Source organism: Euleptes europaea, chromosome 2, assembly GCF_029931775.1.
Source record: "Euleptes europaea isolate rEulEur1 chromosome 2, rEulEur1.hap1, whole genome shotgun sequence".
Taxonomy (NCBI): domain Eukaryota; kingdom Metazoa; phylum Chordata; class Lepidosauria; order Squamata; family Sphaerodactylidae; genus Euleptes; species Euleptes europaea.
Window position 1 is genome coordinate 126,859,879 of NC_079313.1, and position 8,490 is coordinate 126,868,368.

The 8,490-nt window shown below is 42.1% G+C and overlaps 1 pseudogene; it reads right to left on the reverse strand.

Moving 5' to 3' along the window:
* Positions 1-7,570: 7,570 nt before the first annotated feature.
* LOC130474026 (U2 spliceosomal RNA) lies at positions 7,571-7,746 on the reverse strand (annotated as a pseudogene).
* Positions 7,747-8,490: the final 744 nt, after the last annotated feature.

Sequence of the window (8,490 nt, forward strand, 5' to 3'; positions counted from 1 at the left end):
ATTGCTTAACAATTTTGCTTTTGAAATCATACATATTTTATGACTGTCCCCTGTGGCTTTGGCCGGCTACAAAGTGAAAAGCAATATTGAAACCCTCTTCCTGTCCAAGGGACCAGGGCCTACTTATTAAGTATTGATTTGGGAGTGCTGCGAGAATACCATTGAGCCCTGAGAAAATATGAATTAGGATGAAAACAAAAGAACAAAAGGAAAATTAAAGTGTGAAATAGAAGATTTCTTGTATGGGGCTTTGCTCTGTGTAGATGCTGAATCTTGTCCATGGGGATGGATTTCATGAGGAATATAGGGCTTTGTTAAATGGGACATGGAATCACAGTCTCAGTTCTACTTTTAGTTTAACTTCGGAAGAGTTTTCAGTTTCTCAGTCCTGCTTCAGTTCCTTCTTTTAATTGAAAGCAATGCAAAGAAGAAGAAAAAACCCTCTAGTGGACAGACCATGCACTGAGAAAACTCCTGCATATTGCCTGTACAATCCAAAAAAGTGTTATACCCTTGAAGTCCCTTGAAGCCAATAAATTTAGAAAGATGTAACTCTGCTTAGGATTGCACGGTGTATCCTGTGCTCAAAGCATACTAGCTGTGCTAACCAGGCCTGTTTTGCTTCATTACCACCTGAATTTAGAGCAGAATGACTCACTACAGGTTGTTCTGCAATTATTTTCCCAAAGACTTTTTAACAGAACATAGTCATGGGCAGTGGGCCCTGATTTGGATGGGCCAGGCAGCCTGATTTCATCAGATCATGTAAACTAAACTAACTTTGGTTAGAACTTTGATGGGAGACTGCCGAGCAAGTCCAGGGTCACTGCACAGAGACAGGCAATGGCAAACCACCTCTGTTCATCTCTTGCTTGGAAAACCCCATGAGGAGTCACCTTAAATTGGTTATGACTTAGGGTTGCCAACCTCCAGGTGGTGAGCAAGGAACAGTAATTGTAACAAGCACACAAGCCACAAAATTCTGTGATTCAAAGCTGAGTATATTCAAGGTAATGATGCTAAAGTAACATATGAAGCTTAAACATGCATAATTGCATCAATATGTATGCACCAAGCAGTACACAAATTCTCTACAATATAACAAGACAGGAATACAGTATCCAAAAGCCAAGCTGGAAAGCTTCCAAGAGCAGGGTTGAAAAAAAGTCCTGCGATAGGAATGAGGAACATGAGCACTTTAAGTGGCGAAAGGATGAGGCAGATCGCGATCCTGCATCTTGGCTGGAGGCTTGATAAGTATAGTTATACACAGCAATTCTTGTGCAGACAAAAGTAGAGAAATGGTGGAAACCGTCCTTACACCTCACAATTGGCTGGGTGTCCAAGGCTACAACGAAGCCTGGAATGTATGAGCCTTGGATAGGATCGGTAATGTTGGTCCGTATGCATGTGAAATGACAAGCACCGGTTATACTTGTTTCGTATCCTTCTTCAGAAACATGTAACACATATAAACTCCATCAGACCGCAGCATTTGCGGTTCACGGAAGGACTCGTGTGACATCATTCTCCAGGTATTTCCCAACCCAGAGCTGGCACTTTCTACCACCAGTCATGTGGGGGGGGGGTTACATGTTAAAGGAAGAAGACCCATTTAACTCTTTCCCCTTGTGCCATTTTCCTGTCAAGAATTACTACCCCATAGTTGCTTTTAATCCCACTGGGGGAAATATTGGCCTCTTTTTCCTTGGGAGGATAAAAGTAGCTTGGGGATGGAGATTTTTTTTTTTTTTTTGTAACATATGATTCCTTCAGTCCCTAACATTGTCCTGGAATGAACCCAAAGACAGATCTTTCATGTGGACTGCCCTGCTCCAACATCTGGTTGATTCCGTATACAGGGAAAAAACACTGAACCCCTGCTCCATTTGCTAGTTTTGCAGCGTGATGTAGTGGTTAAAAGTGGCGGACTCTAATCTGGAGAACTAGGTTTGTTTCCCCACTCCTACACATGAAGCCTACTGGGTGGCCTGGGGCCAGTCACAGTTCTCTCCAAACTCTCTCATCCCCACCTACCTCACAAGGTGCCTATTGTGGGGAGGGGAAGTGTAGGCGATTGTAAGCCGCTTTGAGACTACAACTCTTCTTCTTCTTCTTCTTCTTCTTCTTCTTTTTCTTCTTCTTCTTCTTCTTCTACTACTACTACTACTACTACTACTACTACTACTACTACTACTACTACTACTACTGACAATTATGTCAGAGGCTGAATCCTTTTTTGAACACCAGATCTATGAAATGTCACAAATCTCTTTCTGAGCTCCGTCACATACGATGCTCATCCTACGTGGAAAGTATTTCTGCTTAGGAAACACACATGCAATTTCCGTCATTTTTGAATTTAATATAAGCATCTGTATAACATGGCTCAGTTATATTAGTGATGGATGAACCCTTTTTGGCCAAATTGTAATTGGGCTACCACTTACAAGCAAATGCTCATAAAAAGAAGTTTGCTTTTTATGGAGGTGTCTCAATTGGTTCTATGAAAAAAGCCCACAAGAAAATTGCCCAGAGAAAAAAACCCACGGTCATAAATGCACACAAGAAAAAAGCCCACATGGAAAAAAGCCCACACAGAAAGAAGCCCACACGGAAAAAAGCCCACACAGAAAAAAGCCCACATGGAAGAAAGCCCACACGGAAAAAAGCCCACACAGAAAGAAGCCCACATGGAAAAATACTCAAAGTATTTTTTTAAATGTACATTATGAGTTTTATTTTTTATTTTTGTAGTGCAAACAGTGGAGTTTTCAAGAAGCCAGAAGAACAATGAAGTTATGATTTACTTGGGGTTTGAGTATCTCGCTTTTCGCACTGTCAATGGAGTGGTGACTTGGAGATGCAGACAGAATTGCTCTATAAAGTGCCATACAATTATAAAAACCAAAGATGGTAACGTAGTTCAAGAGCCAACAGAGCATAGTCATGATTCCTGTCCTCAAAAAGCAGCAGCAAACATTGCCAGAAGCAAAATGAGGGAAGACATGGGAGCAGTAAGTGCTACTCCTCGCAATGTGATGGGAAATGTGTTGTCAGCGTTAAATAATGATATATTGGCCCATATGCCCAGACAATCATCCCTCGCAAGAAGTCTTCTCTATCACAGAACAAATGGTAATTTGCCTAACCCCCAAACCATAAATTTTGACATCCCTGAAAAGTACAGTCAACTCTTACTTCACGATTCAGGTGTGGAGAATCCAGACAGAATTCTGGTTTTAGGTGATAGAGATCTTATGCTTGAATTGAACAAAGATACCACCTATGGAGATGGCACATTTGATAAAGTGCCAAATATGTTTAATCAACTGTACACGTGGCATGGCAAGGTGGGTAATTCATATCCACCATGTATTTACATTTTAATCCAAAAAAAGAACACAGACACCTATAATAGAATGTTTCAAATAATGAAGCTATTGATTCCAAATCTGGCACCTCAAAAGGTTTTAGTCAATTTTGAGAAGGCTTGTATGAATGCAGTGAAGATTGCCTTTCCACACGCTGAGGTCAAAGGGTGTTATTTTCATCTGTGTCAGAGTCTCATTAGGAAAATCAACAATGTTGGCTTGAAGACTGAATATGAAACTAATATGAACATAAAAATTACACTGATGTCTCTTGCTGCATTAGCCTTTGTCCCAATAGATGATGTAAGAAGTGTTTTTGAAAAGCTTGCTGCCACATTTCCAGATGAAGACAGATACAATGAGGTGCTCACGTACTTCTTTTCTACATATATCGAGGGTGCAGCAGGTAGAGATCCTCAGTTTCCTATAAGAATATAGAATCATGATGATGAGCCCTTGAACGGTCACCAAAAACTACCAACTGTTGTGAAGGATTTCACAACACTCTTAATTCCCTGTTCCACTGCAGTCATCCCAGTGTGTGGTTTCTATTTGATGGAATGCAGAGGGACCTGGCTTGCCACAAATTAACATTGGCTAATGCACAAGCAGGTCGCCCAGAGATGAAAAAGAGAAGATACGAGGCACTACATGACATGGTTGCCACTTCTGTGCAGGAGTATGAGCAGGTGGAAGATAAACTTACTTACTTAAGGAGATTTGCTAATTTGCAGTAAAGATTTATATCTGAATTATTATTTACTCGATTCAGTATTGAATGTTGGTCCCTCATTTAATCCAGGGAGTCCCCATTCATTCCGGGTTTGTTTTCAACAGCTGGCAGAGATATAAAAACAGTGAAATAGCTTCATTTTCAAGTCAAATGAAAGAATTGGCAGGGATATTAAAACAGTGAAATGGCTTTAATTTCATGTCAAATAATCACTGTAAAGGAATAAAGTATATAGTTAAATAACAAATAAGAGACTTTTACAGAGGTGTGAATAAAATTAATGTGAAATGTAAGAATAAAAAATGAATAATTATCAGGTATTATCATACCAGTACAAATAGTGTTTTTCATGATTTGGAAATAATAAAATATGGTTCTTTCTGATCTAGTTATTTTTTATTAAGTAATTGTTAATGTCAATAGTTGTGAAAGTTATGTTATGGGTTGTAAAAATTATGTTATGGCTGTAATTTTTTTAAAACAAAACAAATAAATAATATGAAGTATTCAAACGCGAGTATTTTTCTGTGTGGGCTTTTCCCCATGTGGGGTTCTTTCCGTGTGGGCTTTTTTCTGGGCTTTTTTCTGTGTGGGGTTTTTTCCATGTGGGATGTTTTCTTGTGTGCATTTATGACCGTGGGGTTTTTTTTGTGAGCAATTTTCTTGTGGGCTTTTTTCATGTGGGTTTTTTTCTGGTTACCGTCTCAATTAACTTCCATTTGGATTTGTTCAGGATCATTATAAGGGGGTGGATCCTGGGGATCTGTCCCACTAGCTGTAGCTTTTTTCCTCCTGGGCAAGAAGTCTTCTGCTTACACAAGAAAATCTTTGAATGCCCCATATCAGGGGACTCATAACTTTCTTTTGGTAATTTCCAGTGTCAGAAGCATTTTGGTTACTATTTGAAAGTGAAGAAAGAGTTGGAGATGAATCATCACAAAATGTATAGGCGGGCCATTTCCCTGCAGGGTGTTTTAAGGATTGTTAGGCAGAACCTGCAGGGAATGTCTGTTCTAGAATCTAATTTGAATATACTGACACAAAGTACAGAGGACAGGGAAGGCTGGAATCAAATCCCGTGACTTCAGTGTGTTTCTACTCCAGACTGACTTTGGTATCGGCAGCCCAACTAAACTAGGATCAAGATGGAGATCAAAAGTGATACACAGAACGGTGTGGACCATAGCTCCATAGACAGATGGGACAAGGGTAAAGACTTTGAGCCAATTTATACATCCAGCCTAATGTGTTAATCTGCTAATTTTGGCATAGTAATGGCATTTGGCCCAGACCTAAATGGCCCAGGCTAGCCCAATCTCATCAGATCTCAGAAGCTAGGCAGGGTTGGCTCTGGTTAGTACTTGGATGGGAGAACACCAAGGAAGTCCAGGGTTGGTACACAGATGCAGAAAATGGCAATCCACTTCTGTTTGTCTCTTGCCTTGAAAATTCTATGGAGTCGCCATAAATTAGCTGCAACTTAATGGCATTTTCTACTACTGCAAGCATGATATAGTGGTTAAGATTGGAGGACACTAATCTGGGGAACCGGGTTTGATTCCCCACTCCTCCACGTGAGTGGCGGACTCTAATCTGGGGAACCGGGTTAGTTTCCCCACTCCTACACATGAAGCCTGCTGGGTGACCTTGGGCCAGTCACAGTTTTCTCAGAACTCTCTCAGCCACACGTACCTCTCAAGGTGTCTGCTGTGGGGAGAGGAAGCAAAGGAGATTGTAAACTAGTTTGAGACTCCTTAAAGGTACAGAAAATCAGGGTATAAAAACCAGCTCTTCTCCTTGTTCTTCATTTGTATGAATATTTTCTCATGTTTGATTTTTAAAAAACTGTGCTTGAAATATGCATAGATCTCTTTGTGCTGCTCAAGATAGACTTTCTGCAGTGGAATGGCTGGGAGCCAGCGTAATGTAGTGGTTAAGAGCGGTGGTTTGGAGCGGTGGACTCTGATCTGGAGGATGGGGTGGACTCTGATCTGGAGGATTCCCCCCTCCTCCACATGAGCAGTGGAGGCTCATCTGGTGAACTGGATTTGTTTCCCCACTCCTACACACGAAGCCAGCTGGGTGACCTTGGGCAAGTCACAGCTCTGATAGGGCTCTCTCAGCCCCACCTACCTCACAGGGTGTCTGTTGTGGGGAGGGGAAGGGAAGGTGATTGTAAGGTGTTTTGAGAGACCTGCTTTATCTCAAATGTGAAAATGCGGGCAAAACGCAGGGAAATGCAGTGGGAGAGAGAGGCGACCTCTGACAGTCAGAAATGGCCTGCATAATCAACACAAAGACCTGAAGCCATTGTTGGGCTGACGGCGAGTGAAACAGCCATGCATAAAAGACCTGATAGTGAGTATTGGCTTCAAAGAATCCAGCAGGGGGCCTTGCTGAAACATATGCAGTTGAATTCTGCATCAATTGAATGAGCTGTGAGCCACTTCTACAGTGATGAAGAAAGAAATTCCTTTTGTCTTGTTCTATTCCCTACACATCAATAGATGGGATTTTTAATGGCATCCACAGCAACATGCTTTAAAAGAAAATAGACATGAAGGGAGGCTGGCTGGAAGAAAAACTTAATGCATGCTTTCTGAATGATCAGAATTTTTTTTAAACCACTCAGTCTCAACTGTTCTTGATCTCAATATAGCATGAAATTTCAAGCTACCTGACAGCTTACAGTCAATTTCACAGATTCAAAAGAATCCTTTTCCAATGGATGAAATAATGGGCAGGTTTTGATTGGTTTCCCGGGGCTGGGCACTGTTTCATTGGTCGCCAGAAGTTGAGGTATCCATCGGTGTGGGCACATCTTCAGCCAGTCATCACTGGATGTCACTGATCTTCAAAAAATAAAAAAAGGTTTTTCCTGGCTTACTGTGTGTGTGTGTGTAAAGTGCCGTCAAGTCGCAGCCGACCTATGGCGACCCCTTTTGGGGTTTTCATGGCAAGAGACTAACAGAGGTGGTTTGCCAGTGCCTTCCTCTGCGCAGCAACCCTGGTATTCCTTGGAGGTCTCCCATCCAAATACTAACCAGGGCTGACCCTGCTTAGCTTCTGAGATCTGACAAGATCAGGCTAGCCTGGGCCATCCTCAGCTGAATTATGAGTTCTATAATCTTGCCCTGAAATTCTCCATTCATAATTAAACACAAGATATGAGGAGGGAAGGTCCTCACCGGTGGGGTCCCTCCACAGTCTGTTCTGGGCCATAGTGCAAAGGGCATCATCCGTGATGGTCCTCGTGGGGTCGGGACAGGTGAGCAGGCAGAAGGCGTGTGTAACTACCATGTTGCAGGGGTCCCCCATCTTCAGGTTCCAGCTCCCCCCTGACGATTGGTCCTGATGAGAGGCTCTGCAGGACAAAGCAGTTTAAATTATAACACCAAGAAAATAAGAAAATCAAAAGAAAAATATTACAATCCATCTTTTAACCAGCAATATTCTCCCCAAGGGCAGGTGCACCATTCCTAGAGGTACTGCAATACCAGGTCAATGCATGGATTGGATGGAGCAAGCCCCTATTCCAACTCCCAGTCCCAAAAATCCATTTAATATATACTTCTCAGATAAAGGACATATCAGATATTAAACTGGTAAGAACAGATTGACTTTTATTCAAAGAATGTTTCAAGCAGTACAAACGGTAGAGAACATTGAGTCAATACAAACCAGTCCTGGAAAACGCGGGTGCATGCATTCTATGCAACAGTAATAAAGAGCAAAGAGAACAGGAGATACTTCTGCATACACAGACTGTCCAGTAACTGACAAAATTGTGCAAAGTCCATAGGGAGATAGTTCATGGTGGAGGAGCAGGGCAAATCCCTGAACCCTTCATCATGATTGTCCACAGTCCACAGGGATATAGTCCAGGGTGGGGGAGTAAGGCAAGCCCTGAACCCTTTATTGCAATAAACTACACTTGATTGTAGCCATAAGGCTGAGAAGCAATAAAGAAACTGCCCAGAAAAATTGCTTTCGTATCAGCCTTGCTCACTTTAGGGGCTAGGAGAGCAAAGTCACAGCCTGAGGTGCCCAGCCCTATAGCCAGTCCGGCCGGGATCACAAGACCTCCCATCATATTCCACAAATGCTGCTCTTTCTGCCTTCCAGGTAATCAACCTCCTGAAAGACAGTTTTATGTCATAATTGGTAGATTTTCTCCACTCTGTCACTTTCATACTTTCGACTGCCAGGGCTCAGACGGACATTGGCTCGTAATCTGCATATTTCCACCCCCTTTCCCATAATGCATTGCAGTTCTATTAACCATTGACAGTCACGGCTGATGCCCAGGAGTTTCCCTTTCTGCATTCTCATGTCTTCTGCTCCTACAGTCTTGGTTCAAAGAAGCAGAACGTTTCAGCCATC